We start from the raw sequence: 25,306 nt of genomic DNA, 5'->3' as shown, positions 1-25,306 counted from the left end.
CATTTATTTGACCTTCTTTTGATCTGTCAGAAGGAAGGAAAAATGAGACGCACAACGGATCCTGTTTGTGTAATAGCTGTAAGGCCTGTATGATCCCATCAGAATTGGCTTATGATTTGGCAGCCAAAAGCAGGAGTGGGTACAAAACACAGAAGACATGCAAATATTCCATTCACGTGTCATCTCTGTTTTGGATCCACTCCTGTTTTTTTTTGGCTTTAGCAATACTGGTGTGTTACTGACCAAATGCTGACCGAGTGAAAGCGGATGCTCAACAGATAGGATTCGTTTTTTGGGGGTTATTGTTCTGACAGATCAGAGGAAGGGCAAAATAATCAGAGATGCAACACAAACTTACTGCTGACACCCTCTCCACTCTGTCAGGGGGGCTCTACTTGTAGAAGCGTTTAATAGAACAGGTTCTGTAGACATCTATGTGGAATCAGCTGACGACGCTCTTGTATGCTACAGTAGGATCTTGGGCCTCTGCATGGTTCTTTATACCTGGCGTTAATATCGACCTGTAAGGCTGAGTTCACACTTGCGTTATATGGTCTGTTTTGGCCCCGTTACTGCCCAAATATGTGAAGTGTGCAGTGATTGTGAGAGAGACGCCTGTCATCTACATGTCATACTGACTCACAGTATTATTTCACTACCACAGCAGACTCCCTATGTGTGTTACTGCAAGGCACAGTGTTCTACATCACTATACAGGCTCTCTGCAGCCAGGAATTAGCTGTTTTTTAACGCGATTCAACGCAAATAAATTCGGATCAAGGGAGATCATGTCAAACTAATCTTATTGATTTTTTTGATTGGGTGACTAAAATAATAGATGGCGGAGGTGCAGTAGACATCGCTTATCTAGACTTTAGTAAGGCTTTTGATACTGTCCCACATAGAAGGCTTATCAATAAAGTGCCAGTCTTTGGGCTTTGACTCCCATATTGTTGAATGGATTAGGCAGTGGCTGAGGGACAGGCAACAGAGGGTTGTAGTCAATGGAGTATATTCAGACCACGGTCTTGTTACCAGTGGGGTACCTCAGGGATCTGTTCTGGGACCCATATTGTTTAATATCTTTATCACAAAATTGCAGAAGGCCTCAATGGTAAGGTGTGTCTTTTTGCTGATGACACAAATATTTGTAACAGGGTTGATGTTCCTGGAGGGATACACCAAATGGAAAAGGACTTAGGAAAACTAGGGGAATGGTCAAAAATCTGGCAACTAAAATTTAATGTTGATAAGTGCAAGATAATGCACCTGGGATGTAAAACCCCAAGAGCAGAATATAAAATCAGTGATACAGTCCTAACCTCAGTATCTGAGGAAAGGGATTTAGGGGGTCATTATTTCCGAAGACTTAAAGGTAGGCAGACAATGTCATAGAGCAGCAGGAAATGCTAGCAGAATGCTTGGGTATATAGGGAGAGGAATTACCAGTAGAAAGAGGGAGGTGCTCATTCCGCTCTACAGAGCACTAGTGAGACCTCATTTGGAGTATTGTGCTCAGTACTGGAGACCATATCTCAAGAAGGATATTGATACTTTGGAGAGAGTTCAGAGAAGAGCTACTAAACTGGTACATGGATTGCAGGATAAAACTTACCAGGAAAGAATAAAGGACCTTAACATGTATAGCTTGGAAGAAAGACGAGACAGAGGGGATATGATAGAAACGTTTAAATACATAAAGGGAATCAACAAGGTAAAAGAGGAGAGAATATTTGAAAGAAGAAAAACTGCTACAAGAGGACATAGTTTTAAATTAAATTGCCTTCCTGCAGAAGTGGCAGCTGCAAATACAGTGAAGGAGTTTAAGCATGCATGGAATAGGCATAAGGCCATCCTTCATATAAGATAGGGCCAGAGGCTATCCATAGTATTTAGTATATTGGGCAGACTAGATGGGCCAAATGGTTCTTATCTGCCGACACATTCTATGTTTCTATGTTTCTAACTCTGGGAACGAGGGATCGCCCACAATGCCGTGCATGTAGCCAATCAGAAGCCAGTCAGCCCTGTGATGTCACAGCCCTATAATTAGCCTCAGCCATCCTGGATTCAGCCATTTTCCAGTGTGCTTAGTCGAGGTTAGTAGGCGCTAGGGACAGTGCTAAGAAAAACTTGAAAACTTTTAGTGGCAGAATTTTTTTTATTATTTGCTGTTGAGCGGTGCAGTTATATGTTCTAAAGCCTTTTTTGGGGTGTATTAGTGGGGGGAAAAGGGGCTTATTAGCCGAGGTGTGGTGAAGTGAGAACATTACAGCCTTTTTTGGGGTGTATTAATTTCCTTTTTATTTATTTATTTGATCTAACAGTATAGTGCTATATATTCGTATTTGCTAATATTCTAGATTTTTATTTTTTCATCAGTAACCTCCCTTCTTGCTTGTGGGCCAATGAGAAGGCTGCAATGTCTTTGTCTGAGCTTAGCAACATCCCTAGCAACCAATAGGAAAGTTGCCTACCCCTTACTATATAAGAACCTCCCCAGCAGCCATTTTCTGTAGTTTTATGGAGTTCTGAGAGAGAGAGCAGTATCATTGCTGTGCTCTGTGCTTTGCTGTGTTCATTACATTAGATAGATAGTTAGTTAGCATATATATATATATATATATATATATATATACATATATACATATATAGATATTACGGATAGTTAGTGGGAGATAGTCAGTGTAGGTTAGATCCTGATATAGCAGGTTCTGCTGTCCATACATACATGCTACAGACATAGTGCTTTGATTTCACAAGTTCACAACAATACTTAGTGCACCAATCAGTAATAAGCCTGCTTAAATGAAAAGTTGCACGTTGCGCATCATTAATTTCTGATTTGCGCAATCGCGAATATATTGGAGCACTCTATCTGCAAATAAAGCTATTGTAATGTTCTGCCGTGCCAACCTCTCTAGTCTCAGGAAACTTCTAGCAGCTTGAAAAATGTAGCAAAAATGACCCACGCCTGTATTGCATGCGCAATACGCGCATATTACATTGCCGATTTTCGCAATTAAGAAAATAATGGCGAATTCTCAAATTCGCGAATTTATGAAGAATATTCGCCCAAATATTAGCGAAATATCGCAAATTTGAATATTGCCCCTGCAGCTCATCACTAGTCTTGACCAGCAACCCAGCAGTTCTTGAATGGTTGACTCAGTCATCCACTTTGTCCCAAGTGACATCAGACACCCCCAGCCAAGAGTTGGTGGGTTCCTTTGACACAACGCTTAGTTAGCATGGCTCGGGAACAGGCCCTGCGCCCTCACCTGCCTCTGTCCGTTTCTGTTCCCTCAGCCGGAGAAATATTATATGCTGTGGGCTGAGCTCCACTATACAGCAAGGATGAGCTACTAGAGGACAGTCAGCAGCTACTGGCCAGCTAAGATGTGGAGGAGACATCCGCCGCTTCCTCCAGTAAGCGGGCAAGTAGTGATGAGTAGAGTGGCGTGGGAGCTGGTGTTGCGAGCAGTCAGGCTCCTGACCCAGAGACTGTTGAGGAGGACATCAGTGACGTGCAGACAGTACTCGATGATGGTGGCAGTAGTGGGAGGTCGGGAGCCAAACGTGCCCGGGGTAGAACACCCGATTCACAGGAGTCTACTGGCCCAGAAAGTAGTGGTGCAGGGGTTCACGGAGGCAGCGGTGGTAGCAGTCAGTCAGTGCAGACTGTTGGGGGTAAAATCACCTACTCGGCGGTGTGGCAGTTTTTTTTTAAGCCGCCGGAGGAGGTGAACATGGGCATTTGCCGAATCTGTGGGCAGAAGGTGAAGCGGGGCAAGGGTGCCAATTGGCACCACGGCCCTGCGCCAACATATGCAGCATCACCATAAAGTGGCCTGGGAGAACCGTGGCTCCGATGTGGTGGTCCAGCCTGCCGCAGCAACAGCTGCATCACCCAGTGGCACGCACCCAATTTTAGACATTCAAGGCTACACCACCTCAGCCGAAGGGCGCTGTCTGTCCTTTCCATCATCTACCGGTCCTGATGCTCCAGCTCCTCATCCTCCTACTCCTTATCAGTTATTTCCTCAGCAGTTGATCACCGAAGCAATTGCAAAGAAACAGCAATATGCGTGTGATCATCCTATGGCGCAGAAGCTGAAAGTGCTCCTGGCTAAGTTGCTGATACTGCAGTCCCTCCCTTTTCAAGTGGTGGACTCTGCACCTTTCAGAGAAATGATGGCTTGTGCCGAGCAGAGGTGGAGAGTCCCAAGCCATTATTTCTTTGCCAAAAAGGCAGTACCAGCCCTGCACAAATATGTAGAACAGAAGGTGGGCCAGTCCTTGAGCCTGTCGGTGTTTGCCAAAGTGCAAGTGTGAAGCTGTAACCACGGTCAAGGACAATATATGTCCTTTATGGCCCACCTCTGCCTCCTCATCCTCCACCATATCCTCAGCCTCCACTGCAGGGACAATTCCCAGTGCCCGACCAGCACACCACATGTGCAGGGCATGGCGGTGTCACGCTGTTCTCCACCTAGTTTGCCTGGGCAAACTGAGTCACACAAGGGAGGAACTGCTCCGCGTCCTTCATCAAGAAATAGAATCCTGGCTTTCTCCACAACAAATCAAAATTGGAACCATGGTGACCAACAACGGTAAGAACATGGTGTCAGTGCTGCATCAATGAGGTATGAGCCATGCGCCCTGCAAGGCGCATGTGTTCAATCTGGTTGTCAAGCAGTTTCTGAAGTCTTCCGCCCATCTGCAAAACATCCTTAAAATGGCTAAGAAACTTTGCATGCACTTCAGCCACTCGAACACTCCAAAGCACACCCTCCTTGAGCTGCAGCGGCAGAATGGCATCCCCCAACATAGGCTGATATGCAACGTTTCCACCCATTGGAATTCCACCCTCCATATGTTGGAGCGACTATACGAACAGAGAAAGGCCATAAACTATTTCTTGATGATACAGATGGACAGATGTACTCCCCTGTGTAACTTCGATGTCAGCCAGTGGCAGCTCATGCGTTACACCTGCCGTTTGCTTGTGCCCTTTGAGGAGGCTGATTTATTTGTCAGTCGCCAGGACTACGGGATGAACAATGTCATTCCACTAAATCAGGGGACTGGGGACTGGAGACGTGGAGCCTACATCTCACAGCCACATGAGCCCTGTGGGGCTGAACTGGAGGAGGAGAAGGACATTGGAGCACAAGCAATGTGTAGCGAAATGGGTGGTTTTTCTACACAGGTGGCAGGAGAGGAGGAGCAGTAGCAGCCAGAGGAGCAAGAGGGAGATGATGAAGAGGAGGAAGAGGACCCAGACACAACGTGGCAGTATGCAGTGGAGATGGAGGCAGGGAGTCCCTCCGAGTAACTTGCGCAAATGGCCCGATATGCAAATGACAGACAAATTGTCACCATTCAGCAGAGGGATGACTACTGGCTCTCCACCATGTTAGACCCTCGCTACCAGTCCAAAATGAGGGCCTTTTTTACACCTGCTGAGAGGGAGGACAAACTGAACTGCAATCGAGACATCCTATGTAGTTAGTTGGCCACTGCGTATCTGTGCCATTGTCTATCCTCTTGCAGGTCTGACCATGGGGGCCCTTCACTCACATTTTACTGCCATGGCTGCTGTTGCGGGGTGGGGGGGTAGAAGCAGTACCAGCTCCATCAGCAGCAACTTGAGTCTAGAGTCGCAGATGAGCAACTTTCTTCACCCGCCTAGTGAAGAAACTACTCACCAGCAGCAGCTAGATATGGAGCAGAACCTGAACCAGCAGGTGATGGCATACTTGGACAGCACCCTGCCACCCCACATTGAAGATCCACTGGACTACCGGGCAGCCAAACTGGATTTGCGTCCACAACTGGCCAAGTTTGCCCTGGAAAAGCTGTTCAGCCAGTAGTGTGGCATCAGAGTGAGTGTTTAATGCAACTGGGGCCATAGTTACCCCAAGAAGTACTCGCCTGTCCACCCAAAATGTGGAGAGACTGACCTTTGTCAAGATGAATCAGGTGTGGATCAGCCAGAATTTGCACCCACCAATGCCTGATGCATCAGATTAGATCATTCATGCTGCCTCACCCAGACCTTGACAAAAGAGACCGGTTTCTTCTGGCTACCTGCCTCAGCTACTATTCTGATCCTGCCACCCACCTGATGCCACGTGCTCCTTCTTACACCCACCATCGTCAGCGGGTACTGTTATTGCCACCCACCTCCCCACTTTGTCACTGGGTCACTCTGTGGTCTCCTGATGCTGCTGCCGGCTCACCACTCAGGTCTCCTCATGCTGCTGTTGCCACCTCACCACTATGTCACTGAGCCACTCTGTGATCTCCTTATACTGCTACTGCTACCTCAGCACTATGTCATTAGGCCACTCTGTGGACTTCTCAAGCTGTTCTCCCACCCTCCCCATTCCTTGACTGGGCCGCTATTTTGCCTTTTTGGCCTGGTTGACATTATCATTTATTTGACCTTCTTTTGATCTGTCAGAAGGAAGGAAAAATGAGACGCACAACGGATCCTGTTTGTGTAATAGCTGTAAGGCCTGTATGATCCCATCAGAATTGGCTTATGATTTGGCAGCCAAAAGCAGGAGTGGGTACAAAACACAGAAGACATGCAAATATTCCATTCACGTGTCATCTCTGTTTTGGATCCACTCCTGGTTTTTTTTTGGCTTTAGCAATACTGGTGTGTTACTGACCAAATGCTGACCGAGTGAAAGCGGATGCTCAACAGATAGGATTCGTTTTTTGGGGGTTATTGTTCTGACAGATCAGAGGAAGGGCAAAATAATCAGAGATGCAACACAAACTTACTGCTGACACCCTCTCCACTCTGTCAGGGGGGCTCTACTTGTAGAAGCGTTTAATAGAACAGGTTCTGTAGACATCTATGTGGAATCAGCTGACGACGCTCTTGTATGCTACAGTAGGATCTTGGGCCTCTGCATGGTTCTTTATACCTGGCGTTAATATCGACCTGTAAGGCTGAGTTCACACTTGCGTTATATGGTCTGTTTTGGCCCCGTTACTGCCCAAATATGTGAAGTGTGCAGTGATTCTGAGAGAGACGCCTGTCATCTACATGTCATACTGACTCACAGTATTATTTCACTACCACAGCAGACTCCCTATGTGTGTTACTGCAAGGCACAGTGTTCTACATCACTATACAGGCTCTCTGCAACCAGGAATTAGCTGTTTTTTAACGCGATTCAACGCAAATAAATTCGGATCAAATCTTTTCGGAAAATTCGGCGAACCGGCCGGATTTTTTAGAAACTCGCTCATCTCTACTCAAGAGGTCATGACTAGGGATGAGCGAACTCGAACTGTATAGTTCGGGTTCGTACCGAATTTTGGGGTGTCCGTGACACGGACCCGAACCCGGACATTTTCGTAAAAGTCCGGGTTCGGGTTCGGTGTTCGTCGCTTTCTTGGCGCTTTTGTGACGCTTTCTTGGCGCTTTTTGAAAGGCTGCAAAGCAGCCAATCAACAAGCGTCATACTACTTGCCCCAAGAGGCCATCACAGCCATGCCTACTATTGGCATGGCTGTGATTGGCCAGAGCACCATGTGACCCAGCCTCTATTTAAGCTGGAGTCACATAGCGCCGCCCGTCACTCTGCTCTGATTAGCGTAGGGAGAGGTTGCGGCTGCGACAGTAGGGCGAGATTAGGCAGATTAACTCCTCCAAAGGACTTGATTAACTGATCGATCTGCAGCTGTGGATCATTGAGCTGCTGATCCTCAATTGCTCACTGTTTTTAGGCTGCACAGACCGTTTGTCAGTCTCATTTTTCTGGGGTGATCGGCGGCCATTTTGTGTCTTGTGGTGCGCCAGCACAAGCTGCGACCAAGTGCATTTAACCCTCAATGGTGTGGTTGTTTTTTGGCTAAAGCCTACATCAGGGTGAAGCTGTCACACCAAGTGCATTTAACCAGCAATAGTCTGTTCATTTTTTGGCCATATACAAAATCAGGGGCAAGCTGCGCCTGTCACCAAGTGCATTTAACCCTCAATGGTGTGGTTGTTTTTTGGCTAAAGCCTACATCAGGGTGAAGCTGTGACACCAAGTGCATTTAACCAGCAATAGTCTGTTCATTTTTTGGCCATATACAAAATCAGGGGCAAGCTGCGCCTGTCACCAAGTGCATTTAACCCTCAATGGTGTGGTTGTTTTTTGGCTAAAGCCTACATCAGGGTGAAGCTGTCACACCAAGTGCATTTAACCAGCAATAGTCTGTTCATTTTTTGGCCATATACAAAATCAGGGGCAAGCTGCGCCTGTCACCAAGTGCATTTAACCCTCAATGGTGTGGTTGTTTTTTGGCTAAAGCCTACATCAGGGTGAAGCTGTCACACCAAGTGCATTTAACCAGCAATAGTCTGTTTATTTTTTGGCCATATCCCAGTCTAATTCTGTCACTAAATCCATACCGGTCACCCAGCGCCTAAATACTAGGCCTCAAATTTATATCCAGCTAAATCTGTCCCTAGTGCTGTAGCTGGGCGAGTTATTTAGTGTCCGTTCAAGCACATTTCTTGTTCTGGGTTGAAATACAATTCCCAATTTAGCAATTTCATAATTTAGTGGTTCCTGCTATATCAGAGCTATTTGAAATCTATCAAAAAAAGGGTATATAATATTGAAGGTGCACATTGGGTCATTCAGAATAACTTCACACACACCCGCTACTGTGTATTTCCAAGTCTAATTCTGTCACTAAACCCATACCTGTCACCCAGCGCCTAAATACTAGGCCTCAAATTTAAATCCCTCTAAATCTCTCGTTACCGCTGTACTGTTGTTGCTGGGCAAGATATTTAGTGTCCGTCAAAGCACATTTTTTGTTCTGGGTTGAAGTACAATTCCCAATTTAGCAATTTCATAATTTAGTGGTTCCTGCTATATCAGAGCTATTTGGAATCTATCCCTAAAAGGGTATATAATATTGAAGGTGCACATTGGGTCATTCAGAATAACTTCACACACACCCGCTACTGTGTATTTCCAAGTCTAATTCTGTCACTAAACCCATACCTGTCACCCAGCGCCTAAATACTAGGCCTCAAATTTAAATCCCTCTAAATCTCTCGTTACCGCTGTACTGTTGTTGCTGGGCAAGATATTTAGTGTCCGTCAAAGCACATTTTTTGTTCTGGGTTGAAGTACAATTCCCAATTTAGCAATTTCATAATTTAGTGGTTTCTGCTATATCAGAGCTATTTGAAATCTATCCCTAAAAGGGTATATAATATTGAAGGTGCACATTGGGTCATTCAGAATAACTTCACACACACGCTTCTGTGCATTTCCAAGTCTAATTCTGTCACTAAATCCATACCGGTGACCCAGCGCCTAAATACTAGGCCTCAAATTTAAATCCCTCTAAATCTCTCGTTACCCACCGCTGTACTGTTGTTGCTGGGCAAGATATTTAGTGTCCGTCAAAGCACATTTTTTGTTCTGGGTTGAAGTACAATTCCCAATTTAGCAATTTCATAATTTAGTGGTTTCTGCTATATCAGAGCTATTTGAAATCTATCCCTAAAAGGGTATATAATATTGAAGGTGCACATAGGGTCATTCAGAATAACTTCACACACACGCTTCTGTGCATTTCCAAGTCTAATTCTGTCACTAAATCCATACCGGTGACCCAGCGCCTAAATACTAGGCCTCAAATTTAAATCCCTCTAAATCTCTCGTTACCCACCGCTGTACTGTTGTTGCTGGGCAAGATATTTAGTGTCCGTCAAAGCACATTTTTTGTTCTGGGTTGAAGTACAATTCCCAATTTAGCAATTTCATAATTTAGTGGTTTCTGCTATATCAGAGCTATTTGAAATCTATCCCTAAAAGGGTATATAATATTGAAGGTGCACATAGGGTCATTCAGAATAACTTCACACACACGCTTCTGTGCATTTCCAAGTCTAATTCTGTCACTAAATCCATACCGGTGACCCAGCGCCTAAATACTAGGCCTCAAATTTAAATCCCTCTAAATCTCTCGTTACCGCTGTCCTGTTGTAGCTGGGAAAGTTATTTAGTGCCCGTCAAAGCACATTTTTTGTTCTGGGTTGAAGTACAATTCCCAATTTAGCAATTTCATAATTTAGTGGTTTCTGCTATATCAGAGCTATTTGAAATCTATCCCTAAAAGGGTATATAATATTGAAGGTGCACATAGGGTCATTCAGAATAACTTCACACACACGCTTCTGTGCATTTCCAAGTCTAATTCTGTCACTAAATCCATACCGGTGACCCAGCGCCTAAATACTAGGCCTCAAATTTAAATCCCTCTAAATCTCTCGTTACCGCTGTCCTGTTGTAGCTGGGAAAGTTATTTAGTGCCCGTCAAAGCACATTTTTTGTTCTGGGTTGAAGTACAATTCCCAATTTAGCAATTTCATAATTTAGTGGTTCCTGCTATATCAGAGCTATTTGAAATCTATCCCAAAAAGGGTATATAATATTCAAGGTGCACATTGGGTCATTCAGAATAACTTCACACACACGCTTCTGTGCATTTCCAAGTCTAATTCTGTCACTAAATCCATACCGGTCACCCAGCGCCTAAATACTAGGCCTCAAATTTATATCCCGCTGAATTTGAATACAATACATTGGGCCAAATAATATATTTGTTGTTGTGGTGAACCATAACAATGAGAAAAACATCTAGTAAGGGACGCGGACGTGGACATGGTCGTGGTGGTGTTAGTGGACCCTCTGGTGCTGGGAGAGGACGTGGCCGTTCTGCCACATCCACACGTCCTAGTGTACCAACTACCTCAGGTCCCAGTAGCCGCCAGAATTTACAGCGATAAATGGTGGGGCCCAATGCCGTTCTAAGGATGGTAAGGCCTGAGCAGGTACAGGCATTAGTCAATTGGGTGGCCGACAGTGGATCCAGCACGTTCACATTATCTCCCACCCAGTCTTCTGCAGAAAGCGCACAGATGGCGCCTGAAAACCAACCCCATCAGTCTGTCACATCACCCCCATGCATACCAGGGAAACTGTCTCAGCCTCAAGTTATGCAGCAGTCTCTTATGCTGTTTGAAGACTCCGCTGGCAGGGTTTCCCAAGGGCATCCACCTAGCCCTTCCCCAGCGGTGAAAGACATAGAATGCACTGACGCACAACCACTTATGTTTCCTGATGATGAGGACATGGGAATACCACCTCAGCATGTCTCTGATGATGACGAAACACAGGTGCCAACTGCTGCGTCTTTCTGCAGTGTGCAGACTGAACAGGAGGTCAGGGATCAAGACTGGGTGGAAGACGATGCAGGGGACGATGAGGTCCTAGACCCCACATGGAATGAAGGTCGTGCCACTGACTTTCACAGTTCGGAGGAAGAGGCAGTGGTGAGACCGAGCCAACAGCGTAGCAAAAGAGGGAGCAGTGGGCAAAAGCAGAACACCCGCTGCCAAGAGACTCCGCCTGCTACTGACCGCCGCCATCTGGGACCGAGCACCCCAAAGGCAGCTTCAAGGAGTTCCCTGGCATGGCACTTCTTCAAACAATGTGCTGACGACAAGACCCGAGTGGTTTGCACGCTGTGCCATCAGAGCCTGAAGCGAGGCATTAACGTTCTGAACCTGAGCACAACCTGCATGACCAGGCACCTGCATGCAAAGCATGAACTGCAGTGGAGTAAACACCTTAAAACCAAGGAAGTCACTCAGGCTCCCCCTGCTACCTCTTCTGCTGCTGCCGCCTCGGCCTATTCTGCTGCTGCCGCCTCGGCCTCTTCCTCCGCCTCTGGAGGAACGTTGGCACCTGCCGCCCAGCAAACAGGGGATGTACCACCAACACCACCACCACCACCTCCGTCACCAAGCGTCTCAACCATGTCACACGCCAGCGTTCAGCTCTCCATCTCACAAACATTTGATAGAAAGCGTAAATTCCCACCTAGCCACCCTCGATCCCTGGCCCTGAATGCCAGCATTTCTAAACTACTGGCCTATGAAATGCTGTCATTTAGGCTGGTGGACACAGACAGCTTCAAACAGCTCATGTCGCTTGCTGTCCCACAGTATGTTGTTCCCAGCCGGCACTACTTCTCCAAGAGAGCCGTGCCTTCCCTGCACAACCAAGTATCCGATAAAATCAAGTGTGCACTGCGCAACGCCATCTGTAGCAAGGTCCACCTAACCACAGATACGTGGACCAGTAAGCACGGCCAGGGACGCTATATCTCCCTAACTGCACACTGGGTAAATGTAGTGGCAGCTGGGCCCCAGGCGGAGAGCTGTTTGGCGCACGTCCTGCCGCCGCCAAGGATCGCAGGGCAACATTCTTTGCCTCCTGTTGCCACCTCCTCCTTCTCGGCTTCCTCCTCCTCCTCTTCTTCCACCTGCTCATCCAGTCAGCCACACACCTTCACCACCAACTTCAGCACAGCCCGGGGTAAACGTCAGCAGGCCATTCTGAAACTCATATGTTTGGGGGACAGGCCCCACACCGCACAGGAGTTGTGGCGGGGTATTGAACAACAGACCGACGAGTGGTTGCTGCCGGTGAGCCTCAAGCCCGGCCTGGTGGTGTGTGATAATGGGCGAAATCTCGTTGCAGCTCTGGGACTAGCCAATTTGACGCACATCCCTTGCTTGGCGCATGTGCTGAATTTGGTGGTGCAGAAGTTCATTCACAACTACCCCGACATGTCAGAGCTGCTGCATAAAGTGCGGGCCGTCTGTTCGCGCTTCCGGCGTTCACATCCTGCCGCTGCTCGCCTGTCTGCGCTACAGCGTAACTTCGGCCTTCCCGCTCACCGCCTCATATGCGACGTGCCCACCAGGTGGAACTCCACCTTGCACATGCTGGACAGACTGTGCGAGCAGCAGCAGGCCATAGTGGAGTTTCAGCTGCAGCACGCACGGGTCAGTCGCACTACAGAACAGCACCACTTCACCACCAATGACTGGGCCTCCATGCGAGACCTGTGTGCCCTGTTGCGCTGTTTCGAGTACTCCACCAACATGGCCAGTGGCGATGACACCGTTATCAGCGTTACAATACCACTTCTATGTCTCCTTGAGAAAACACTTAGGGCGATGATGGAACAGGAGGTGGCCCAGGAGGAGGAGGAGGAGGATGAGGAAGAGGGGTCATTTTTAGCACTTTCAGGCCAGTCTCTTCGAAGTGACTCAGAGGGAGGTTTTTTGCAACAGCAGAGGCCAGGTACAAATGTGGCCAGCCAGGGCCCACTACTGGAGGACGAGGAGGACGAGGATGAGGAGGAGGTGGAGGAGGATGAGGATGAAGCATGGTCACAGCGGGGTGGCACCCAACGCAGCTCGGGTCCATCACTGGTGCGTGGCTGGGGGGAAAGGCAGGACGATGACGATACGCCTCCCACAGAGGACAGCTTGTCCTTACCCCTGGGCAGCCTGGCACACATGAGCGACTACATGCTGCAGTGCCTGCGCAACGACAGCAGAGTTGCCCACATTTTAACCTGTGCGGACTACTGGGTTGCCACCCTGCTGGATCCACGCTACAAAGACAATGTGCCCACCTTACTTCCTGCACTGGAGCGTGATAGGAAGATGCGCGAGTACAAGCGCACGTTGGTAGACGCGCTACTGAGAGCATTCCCAAATGTCACAGGGGAACAAGTGGAAGCCCAAGGCCAAGGCAGAGGAGGAGCAAGAGGTCGCCAAGGCAGCTGTGTCACGGCCAGCTCCTCTGAGGGCAGGGTTAGCATGGCAGAGATGTGGAAAACTTTTGTCAACACGCCACAGCTAACTGCACCACCACCTGATACGCAACGTGTTAGCAGGAGGCAACATTTCACTAACATGGTGGAACAGTACGTGTGCACACCCCTCCACGTACTGACTGATGGTTCGGCCCCATTCAACTTCTGGGTCTCTAAATTGTCCACGTGGCCAGAGCTAGCCTTTTATGCCTTGGAGGTGCTGGCCTGCCCGGCAGCCAGCGTTTTGTCTGAACGTGTATTCAGCACGGCAGGGGGCGTCATTACAGACAAACGCAGCCGCCTGTCTACAGCCAATGTGGACAAGCTGACGTTCATAAAAATGAACCAGGCATGGATCCCACAGGACCTGTCCGTCCCTTGTCCAGATTAGACATTAACTACCTCCCCATAACCATATATTATTGGACTCCAGGGCACTTCCTCATTCAATCCTATTTTTATTTTCATTTTACCATTATATTGCGATGCTACCCAAAGTTGAATGAACCTCTCCTCTGCCTGTGTGCTAGGCCTAAATATATGCCAATGGACTGTTGCAGTGGTGGCTGACATGAAGCCTGATTCTCTGCTATGACATGCAGACTAATTCTCTGCTGACATGAAGCCAGATTGTCTGTTACGGGACCTCTCTCCTCTGCCTGGGTGCTGGGCCTAAATTTATGACAATGGACTGTTGCAGTGGTGGCTGACGTGAAGCCTGATTCTCTGCTATGACATGCAGACTGATTCTCTGCTGTCATGAAGCCAGATTGTCTGTTACGGGACCTTTCTCCTCTACCTGGGTTCTGGGCCTAAATTTATGAAAATTGACTCTTACAGTGGTGGGTGACGTGAAGCCTGATTCTCTGCTATGATATGAAGACTGATTCTCTGCTGACATGAAGCCAGATTGTCTGTTACGGGACCTTTCTCCTCTGCCTGGGTTCTGGGCCTAAATTTATGAAAATTGACTCTTACAGTGGTGGGTGACGTGAAGCCTGATTCTCTGCTATGATATGAAGACTGATTCTCTGCTGACATGAAGCCAGATTGTCTGTTACGGGACCTTTCTCCTCTGCCTGGGTTCTGGGCCTAAATTTATGAAAATTGACTCTTACAGTGGTGGGTGACGTGAAGCCTGATTCTCTGCTATGATATGAAGACTGATTCTCTGCTGACATGAAGCCAGATTGTCTGTTACGGGACCTTTCTCCTCTGCCTGGGTTCTGGGCCTAAATTTATGAAAATTGACTCTTACAGTGGTGGGTGACGTGAAGCCTGATTCTCTGCTATGATATGAAGACTGATTCTCTGCTGACATGAAGCCAGATTGTCTGTTACGGGACCTTTCTCCTCTGCCTGGGTTCTGGGCCTAAATTTATGAAAATTGACTCTTACAGTGGTGGGTGACGTGAAGCCTGATTCTCTGCTATGATATGAAGACTGATTCTCTGCTGACATGAAGCCAGATTGTCTGTTACGGGACCTTTCTCCTCTGCCTGGGTTCTGGGCCTAAATTTATGAAAATTGACTCTTACAGTGGTGGGTGACGTGAAGCCTGATTCTCTGCTATGATATGAAGACTGATTCTCTGCTGACATGAAGCCAGATTGTCTGTTACGGGACCTTTCTCCTCTGCCTGGGTTCTGGGCCTAAATTTATGAAAATTGACTCTTACAGTGGTGGGTGACGTGAAGCCTGATTCTCTGCTATGATATGAAGACTGATTCTCTGCTGACATGAAGCCAGATTCTCTGTTACGGGACCTCTCTCCTCTGCCTGGGTGCTGGGCCTAAATTTATGACAATGGACTGTTGCAGTGGTGGCTGACGTGAAGCCTGATTCTCTGCTATGACATGCAGACTGATTCTCTGCTGACATGAAGCCAGATTCTCTGTTACGGGACCTCTCTCCTCTGCCTGTGTGTGTGCTGGGCCTAAATATATGCCAATGGACTGTTGCAGTGGTGGCTGACGTGAAGCCTCATTCTCTGCTATGACATGCAGACTAATTCTCTGCTGACATGAAGACAGATTCTCTGTTACGGGACCTCTCTCCTCTGCCTGGGTGCCGGGGCCTAAATATCTGAGAATGGACTGTTCCAGTGGTGGGTGACGGGAAGCCAGATTCTCTGCTATGGAACCTCTCTCCAATTGATTTTGGTTAATTTTTATTTATTTAATTTTTATTTTAATTCATTTCCCTATCCACATTTGTTTGCAGGGGATTTACCTACATGTTGCTGCCTTTTGCAGCCCTCTAGCTCTTTCCTGGGCTGTTTTACAGCCTTTTTAGTGCCGAAAAGTTCGGGTCCCCATTGACTTCAATGGGGTTCGGGTTCGGGACGAAGTTCGGATCGGGTTCGGATCCCGAACCCGAACATTTCCGGGATGTTCGGCCGAACTTCTCGAACCCGAACATCCAGGTGTTCGCTCAACTCTAGTCATGACTTGCGCATTGCATTGTAAAAAGGTCTTCTAGAGGTCTGGTCCTCTCAAAGAAGAGGCCAACATATAGAAAATATAATTGAAAATCTGGTCTTGAAAAATGGATTGACTTCTCAACGAGGTGGTCTTTTTAAGAGTTTTTACTGTACCATAGGTGTAATTCCACAAGGGCACCGGTATTTTAGAAAAAAAAAGTCTTATGTACTAATAGATTGCATACAAATTACCGTTAATCATTGCCATGGTTCATAATTACTGCTTGATTACAGTCCACTAAAGAATTGGCACACCATTGAAGGACTATGAAAAGCACCTTACTTTCAACAAAATAGTATCTATACATAGCAAGCAGCCAACATACAGTCCTTTCATGACGTATGTGATCTAGGTCTGCCTCTAAGTCTCATTTTTCTTAGAAGGAGCCTTTGTGGTATATGTATGCCCTGAGTCGTGATCATGAAAACCACTGCTTTACAAGGTCAAGAAGTACTATAGTTAGAGACTGTTTTGCATGGTGGAACAGCAACATAAAAAATACCAGGTTTCAGATCTTCAGATTTTGCCCGGAGTTAGTCCTCTCTCCAGAAAACTACATTTAGTTCTTCAACACTCTCTAAAGAAAGAATACAATGACAATTTGTTGTGAGTGTCTAGAAATTATACATTATATATATTGGAGGAAGTGCCAGCTAGATGTTGAAACTAGATTTTGAGTTGTGTCAAATAGTGGATTTAGCTTCACTCCTATCTACATAGCATCACTCCTATCTACAGGTTGTGTGTGGCATTGCAACTAAGTCTCACTAACATCAATGAACCTGAGCTGCACAGCCCATGAACACCATGAACATATATGGACTCCTATGTCTGGAAGAACCAGTTATGTCTTTTAACTTTGTACTAGGGCTGCAATGACTACTCGATGTAATCGACACAAAAAAATCCTCCATGCAGTTTTCCATCATCGAGGATTAGTTTTGATCGTGTGACCACGGAGTGTGAGGGAAGTAAAGCCTATTACTCACTGCTCCATGGTCTCCTTTCGGCACCACGCTGCACTGTCCTGCGCCTGGCGTACACACATCGTCAGCGTGCGCTGCCTGAAGTCAGGTCCCAGTGCATGTTGGGAAGAAGATGCTGCGGTTCTTCTCCTGCAGACTCCATATCGGTGAGCCGCGCACCCTGCTAGGAAAGGTAAGTATTACAGGGGGAGGGGGAACATGGAGGCGTGGATGGCACTGGGAGACATGGCATGTAGGGGCTCATGACACTTGGGGACATGGCATGGAGGGGCTCATGGCACTGGGGGACATGGAATAGAGAGCCGATGGCACTGGGGGGACATGGCATGGAGGGGCTGATGGCACTGGGGGGCATTGCATGGCGGGGCTAATGGCACTGGGGGACATGGCATGGAGGGGCTGATAGCACTGGGGGACATGGCATGGAGGGGCTGATGGCACTGGGGGCATTGCATGGAGGGGCTGATGGTACTGGGGGACATGGCATGGAGGGGCTGATGACACTGGGAAAATGGCATGGAGGGACTGATGGCACTGGGAAAATGGCATGGAGGGGCTGATGGCACTGGGGAGTGGTGGACATGATAGCATGGAGGGGCTGATGGCACAGAGGACTGAAGACATGGGGGGCTGATGGCACAGAGGACTGATGGCACTGGGGGGAGCTGATGGCACTGGGGGGAGATAATAGCACTGGGGGAGCTGATGGCACAGAGGACTGATGGCATTGGGAGAGCTGAGGGCATGGAGGGGCTGATGGCGCTGAGGACTGATGGCACGGGGGCTGATGAGTTTTTATAAAGGAAAATGTTCTATTCATTTTTTTTCTTATTAGAGTACTTGATTAATCGTTGGATTCATCGATAGAATACTTGATAACTAAAATAATCGATAGCTGCAGTCCTACTTTTTACAACTTCTTTAGGGTTACAATCTAATAATATTTTACTACCATCCATATAGTCTATCTTGGATTTCAATGTCTATCAAATTCTGATTACATCTCACAGCCAAAACCAGGGATCACATTTGTATTAAACAGATTCTTACTGACTGCAAAACTGTGGTTGTCAGGGAAATGCTTCTTCCATGCAGCAGGTCCCAGTGTATATCATACGGACTGCAAACATTTTCTTAACTTAATGGAGAAACACAGCAAGGTCTTCTTAAAATAGAAAGCATTTACATGATCGCTTCCAGCAAATATCCACACGGCAAGTATAACGAATCCTCATTCTGGGATAGTGGGCGGAGACATGCAAATTGGCCTGCTCTCCCTAAGCTTTTTGATGAGCAAATGCAGATGAATTAAAATGATAGGGGATCCATAAGAAGATGGCATGGTATGTGTACGCATACCTGACAATGATTTATATGTCCCCTCTCCTAAACATAAATAAAACTCCTTTCTGCAGTCTATGCCATGCTGCCGTTCGGTTAATTCACATAGAAATCCTCATAAACTCTTTCCTGTCGGAAGCCATTCATCACCACCAGGCAGAGAGGAGAGATAAATCAGAAGTGCTGCTCATTACAGTGACTCCCTATAAGGTGCAAGGTATGGGGGTAGGAAGAGTAGATGATAGGGTGAGATAAAAGACACCCCATTCATCTCTTAGTACAAGTGCTTCACTGGGTAAAAGAGACCCTGGGGGGCCATCTATTACCTTATCACTGAGCAATTAGGATCACAGGCATCCTGAAAATCAATCCGTCAGCAAACAGGAATGTGACACTACTCAACTGGATAATAGGGGGAAAGCAGTGGTACTATGTAAGACCAATTTATTAAAGGGGTTTTTCAAGTTTAGATAGGTTATCATTATCTGATTAGTGAGGATTTGACACCTAGCACCACACCGATCATCTGTTTAGGAAGTCACTGGTAGCGCCACGGCCTTCTCTAGCTTTGCTTAGGCCATGTGACATCACGATCATCGGTCACATGGCCTAGGCGCAGCTCAGCCACATAGTAGTGATTGGGGCTGAGCTGCTATACCAAGCACAACCACTATATAATGGACGGCGCTGTGCTTAGTGATCAGAGAGAAGGTCTTCGGAGCTACTGCTAGCACTGGTGCCTTCTCAAACAGCTGAGTGTTGGACCCTCACCGATCAGAAAACCCTTTTAATAACTACCCAGAGTGCTGCCATCTATGTACAATTCATAATTGCCATATAAACCACCTTTTAGGCAATATTTCTAACTCCTATCTAGCGGGCATTGTTGGCTGCTCAAAGAAATGAATGCTAAGGGTACATTTACATGATTTATTTATTGCCACAATTACCACAAAACTGTGGCAGATTAGCATTATGTGGCGGTACTCTAGGATGCAGTTTGCTCTGGTTTCGCAGTTCATGCAGATGAGACACATAATCACTTGCTTCACATGTACTTGCCGCAACAATCACGGCGATTAGTGATGAGCGGGAGGTGCCATATTCGATTTTGCGATATTTCCCAAATATTCAATTGAATATTCGTCTTATATTCATTGAAATCGAATATTCGTCATTATTCTATTTATCGTGAATAATATGTGATTTAATTATTCGCGTATTGCGATAAATATTCGCTATAATGCTATATATTCTTGTTTTAGAATATGACGAATATTCTAAAAAACATACTTATAGCAATATAGCGAATATATTCGTTATTTTGAATATTCGTCATTTTTTTTTTTCAATCTGTACTGTTATTCCACTTTGGCATACTCCTCCCCGACAAGCGTCCCCGTCACCATGGGAACACCTGTGGGTTAGAATATACCATTGGATCTGAGTTTTCACGCTCTCAGGCAAAACTCAGATCCGATGGTATTTTTTAACCCACAGGCGTTCCCATTGTGACAGGTACGCTTGTCGGGGAGGAGTATGCAGATATTCTAAATAACGAATATATTCCCTAAATTGCTATATATTTGTTTTTTAGAATATTTGTAATTTTTCTTTCCATATGAAAACATGATTCCTTAATGCTTAAGTTGCTTGTGGGCCAATGACTCATTGGCCCACAAGAAAGAAGCAGGGAGGAATCATGTCTTCAGATGTAAAAAAAACAACGAACATTCGATTTAGCGAATATATAGCACTATATTCGAAATATTTGCAAATTAGTAAAGTTGCGATATTCACGATTAATATTCGTAATTCAAATATTCGCGCTCAACACTAACAGTGATTCCATGCCGCATGGTTCCCCTTCACATAGAACAAAAGCTACATTTACAGACTTAACTGGGTGAACCTTGGACAGAGTACTTTCTATGTTTTATGTTGTGTTTTCTTCATTCACCGCCTGTTTGACATGTCTGGCGTTTGTGCCCTGAAAAAGGGGAAAGCAGTTCGTATTTTAGATTGGCACGTTGCCTCCTGCTGATTAGTGCTGCTCCAGTTATCCATCTCACAGGAGGTGGGGTCAGCTGCAGGTAAAGTACTATTGCATGGAACTCTACTTGGATGTCATGAAGGACATTGGGCATGAAAGCAGTGTACTCTGGTGTCTACTGGAAGGGATGCACCTGTATATCAGAGTTTTGGTGACTGAATAGAGATGTGTGTCAGGTAAGTGTAGCTGATGCAACCTGACAGCAGGACTGCCAAAGATGAGAGAGATCTGGCACTCCCCGAGAGACAAGTCCCGATGGGGTGCAGAACAGCCTTTGCCACAAAGTCTGTGAGATTGACCCCACTGAGCTACCACTGAAAAAGGGTTCAGGGCTGGAGTGAAAGGCCCAGGCCAAGCCTATAAAAGGTGAGAGCTCAGTTGATATAGAGGAAGCATTAGAAGGAAAAAGTGTGCAACCAAACTCAACTCTGGGGTATTGAGGAGTAGAGGAATCCAGGGCATGAGTGCCCAATGTTCCATCTCTTGCACAGAGACTGTTGCTCAAGTGAGGCCGGACGAAGTGGTACGCGTCAGGGGAGGCCGGCATGAGGGGTTTTGTTAGCGAGGGTTAGAGTAGGGCAAGGGTTAACTGGAAGCGTGCAGGGAAAGGGGGAGGAGCCAGGAAGGGGCGGGGAGCGGCAGGCTTAAGTGGTGGTGAGGCAGGTTAGCGCCCGCCATTTTAGGAGCAGAGAGCCGGCATCTGAGCTGCAGCATCGCATACTGCAATGGCAGAAGCAGTGGGGGCGATGCTGCGGCGATTGAGACAAGTGGCGGACACCAGGGGCGCCGACTGGCTGGAGCAGCAGGTGACCGCTTTGCTGGGGGGGGCGGAGGTGGGTATGTCTAGCCCTAATCCAGCAGCTACACGGTCGCGGCGGGTACGGCCGCCGGCGCGCCTTAGCCCCGATTTACCCCCCCGGGCCCGGCGCCGTGTCAGGAGCCCCACAAGGCACCCTCCACGCCGGGGGCCTTCCAATGCTCCTGCGGCCTCCCGGCGTGGGAGGAATCCACATGTCCGGCGGGGCCCTGTAGAGGCTGTGGGGCCTTCCCCTCAGCCCAGTGCGGCAGCATCAGGGGAATCAGGACCGGGTTCTGCAGGATCCCCTCCTGTCCCCAGGGGGCGGAGGCCTGCTCAGCGTGGGAGCAGTGGAGGCAGCAGAGGCGGCAGCGGGGCTGCGCGGCCGGCCAGGGCGGCCCGGCGCAGGCCCTTACAGGATGAGCCCCTTTCACTGGCACACGAGGCTGCGCCTGGAGGTGCCAGGGACGGGCGCAGGCCTTGCCAGGATTTACTTCTTTCAGAGGCGGAAGACGAGGCTGCTCTGGATGTCCCCCCTTCCCAGAGCAGGCCTCTTGGGCGTGAAGACCGGCGCGAAGATGCGTATGTGGAGGACAGGGATTTGCGCAGGCCTTTTCCTGAGAGCGGACAGTTTGCTACTGGTCCTGACACCGGAGAGGACAGATGTCTTCCCAGAGCAATCCCTAACGCGCCCAGCAGTGAGCCGGCTGGGGTGCTGCCGGCGAACAGTGCCTGTTCCCATCAAAGGACCGTCGCGGATCCAGGAGTCGTCCGTCAGGAACTAGGACCTTCGGCTGCCGGGTTCACAGCACCCAGGCAGCTAGGTGAGGCATCACTGGGAGCATTGTTATCTTTATTTAATGGGGCGCCTGATGTGGGGGGGAACAATATTGCTATTATTGGTGGTTTGGGGCGCTTGCTGTGTGGTTTAGCTGGGGTTAGTCAGGATAGGGGGGGAATTGGGAACACCCCTTTAGCAGCGTGGGGGTTGGGGACAGGAAGTAGCAATATACAGGCGACCGCTAGCAATAGCAATATGCCAGTGACCGCTAGCACAGGTGTAGAGGAATCAGTGTCAGTGCAGACGCAGGCGGGAGGTGATGAGGATAGGCCCAGGTTAGATGACGCCGCAAAAGGGGAAGTGTATGTTTGTTTTGAGGGTCCCCTGGGAGCGCATTTAAAGACGGAGGTGCAGGAAAAATTTGGAGGGGAGAGTATGTAGAAATTTTCTCGCTGCTTCCATTGGAACGCTTTAATCTTGATGTGGTCAAGAAGGATGGAGTAAGGAAGGAAGATGATGATAAGCGTCGTTTTCGCCTCATCCCTAGGTCATTTAGTAATTGGTTGCAGGCCTTTGCTATTTTGGCAAGTGTGATAGGAGAGAAGAGTCCGGAATGTTGTTCCCCTTTATTCTGCTATCTGGATGCGATTGGGGAAGCCTATAGGGTGTATGGGGGATCAGGGTGGTTACGGTATGACGAACAGTTTCGTCAGAGGAAAGCGGTCCGTCCTAATATGCGATGGGACCATAAAGACATTGAGTTATGGATGGTAACGGTGAATGACAGGGCCTCAATGGTGGGGCTGGACTCTCAGAGTTGGGGCACCTGGTTGGCTTGGTATGGCGTCCGTCAGTTGGTGTCCCCGAGCTTGTGGTACGCGGCTGGGGGCAAGATGGAATTGCCGTGGTGGTTTGTGGTCGTTCAAAGTGCAGTTAGGCGGCTTCTAGGACCTCCCTCATCAGTTAGATATATATATATATTTATATATATGTCATTGTTATATCAATTGTTTATGTTTATTCATGTTATTTATTTTATTTAATAAAAAACGGCTGCTGTGGCCGATTTAATCCAAACAGTGGCTGTGTGTGGTTATTGAGAGTGGAAGTGGGGTTGGTTAGTTAGCTGAATGATGGGGTAGTGGACCCGAGCATAGGCAATAACCCTACTCATGTGAATTCAGTAACATTATCATAAAGATGCTTTCCTCTTTTTTCCAGAGAGACAAACTTGGTTAGGGCCACAAATAGGCAAGGGACCATTCTCCACAAGTGATCAGTGATGGTAGCGTGCCCATTTCTGCCAGAAGGTCTGAGGTGAGCTTTGTGGCTTCTAGGCACCATTGTTGATGGTACGGTTACTCTTGACTGTTCCTGAGAAATGTTAAAGTATAACGTTTATTTCAGTGTATGTTTAATACTGGATAAGGACACGGATGGTAAACATTTTTGTAATATACTTTATTAGGGAGAGATGATTCTATGTAGTGAACAACAGAATGTATAGAGTCTGTCTTCAGAATCTGTAGTGTAGAGAGAATCTGGTCTAGCTGTGCCATGAAGAGGACACATGCCTGCTTGCTCCTCAGGACGGCCTGAGACAGTTTGTTATCCAAAGGGCTCCAGAGAGAAAGGGAAGGAAGATTAGAAAGTCCAGAATCTGCAAGTTGTCCAAGTCAGCAAGTTACTGTGCACGTTTAAGGCTACTTTCACATCTGCGTTTTTAATTCCGATTTTCAGATCCGGCAGAGGATCTCAAAAGCTGAATTAAAGTTGCTTTTAATACATCCGAATGTCTCCGTTTCTTCCTGATCTGGCTGTATTAAATCAAAATGCAACAAACCGTATCCGGTATGGAAATCATTGTAAGTCAATGGGCGCCGGATCCATTTTGATCCATTAATTTTCATGCCAGATCCGGTTTATTCAGCTTTGCAAACTGGACACAAAAACGCTCCTTGCAGCAATTTTGTGTCTGGCCCAAAAACGCAACTGAACTGAACTGATGCATATGGGAACGCAACAAAACGGAATGTTCAGTTCAGTTTTGTCCCCATTTACAATGAATGGGGACAAAACAGAAGCGTTTTTCTCCGGTATTGAGATCCTCTGCCGGGTCTCAATACCGGAAAAGAAAAATGAAGATGTGAAAGTCGCCTTAAAAATGCAGATGTTAAAACTAGCCCAAGGCTGATACAGACATTGCCAGCGTTCCCTTCTGAGACAGTTTGGCCAGCTGTATATTAGTCTGTACCCCACAGTCTGGGAATAACAGAATTTATACCAAAAACCTCAATTGCGTGCCTGAGGTCCTGCAGAAAGAGAGAAGTACCACAATCCCTATCATTGCTGCTACTGTTGAATGTACTACTACTTCTATTCTACTTATTTCTTTACTACAACTGGCTGGGTTACTGACTCCATTACCGTACGTCGGCCATTGCACCTGCATCCACACTCCTGCCTTGTACCCTGCCAAGGCACCGCAACTACCCAACAGCCCCAACACCAGGGCGTGCCCACAGGGAAGAAAGGGTGTGCCCTTCTTTCATGGCACATCCCTAGGAGGATACTGGTGTGCGGATTGCCACTGTACAGTAATCTGTGTGTACATTCATTCTTGCCAGAGCCACTACTACTCCCATCCTCCACTCATTCCACCCATGCTGCTGCTGCAAGTGTCATGTCAGATAGTAAAGGTGATGGACAGTGATAGTTCGGCTACATGTCCATAGTGGGAGACCGGAGTAATGACAAGAGGCGGCTGGAGACCTCTGCATCTTACATACAGGCGTCTTCAGCGCTCTCCTTAGTGACGCTCAGTTACAGCTTTGTTAAGAAGATTCTTTACACCCTGTTTTCTAGTATAAAAAGGATATTTTGTTAATAAAGTATATTACACAAATTTCTATCTCATATCTAGCCTGGCTATGAGCTGTGCGCTGCGATTGGCCAGCACTGCAGCAAGGGACACGCCTCCTACAAGAAATCAGTCAGAGGGAGCGCAGACACCGGAGCCTATACCGGGCGAACGGAGCGGCGCCCAGGCATACTAGTAAGTGCAGGGGGACCCCTGGGCGCCGCTCTGCCCACTGATCTAGTTAGTTTTTAGTTTATGCTGTAGTGAAAGGTCCTCTTTAATGATGCGCATATTTT

This window comes from Bufo gargarizans, chromosome 6, assembly GCF_014858855.1.
Source record: "Bufo gargarizans isolate SCDJY-AF-19 chromosome 6, ASM1485885v1, whole genome shotgun sequence".
Classification (NCBI taxonomy): Eukaryota; Metazoa; Chordata; class Amphibia; order Anura; family Bufonidae; genus Bufo; species Bufo gargarizans.
This window is presented reverse-complemented; position numbering follows the sequence as displayed.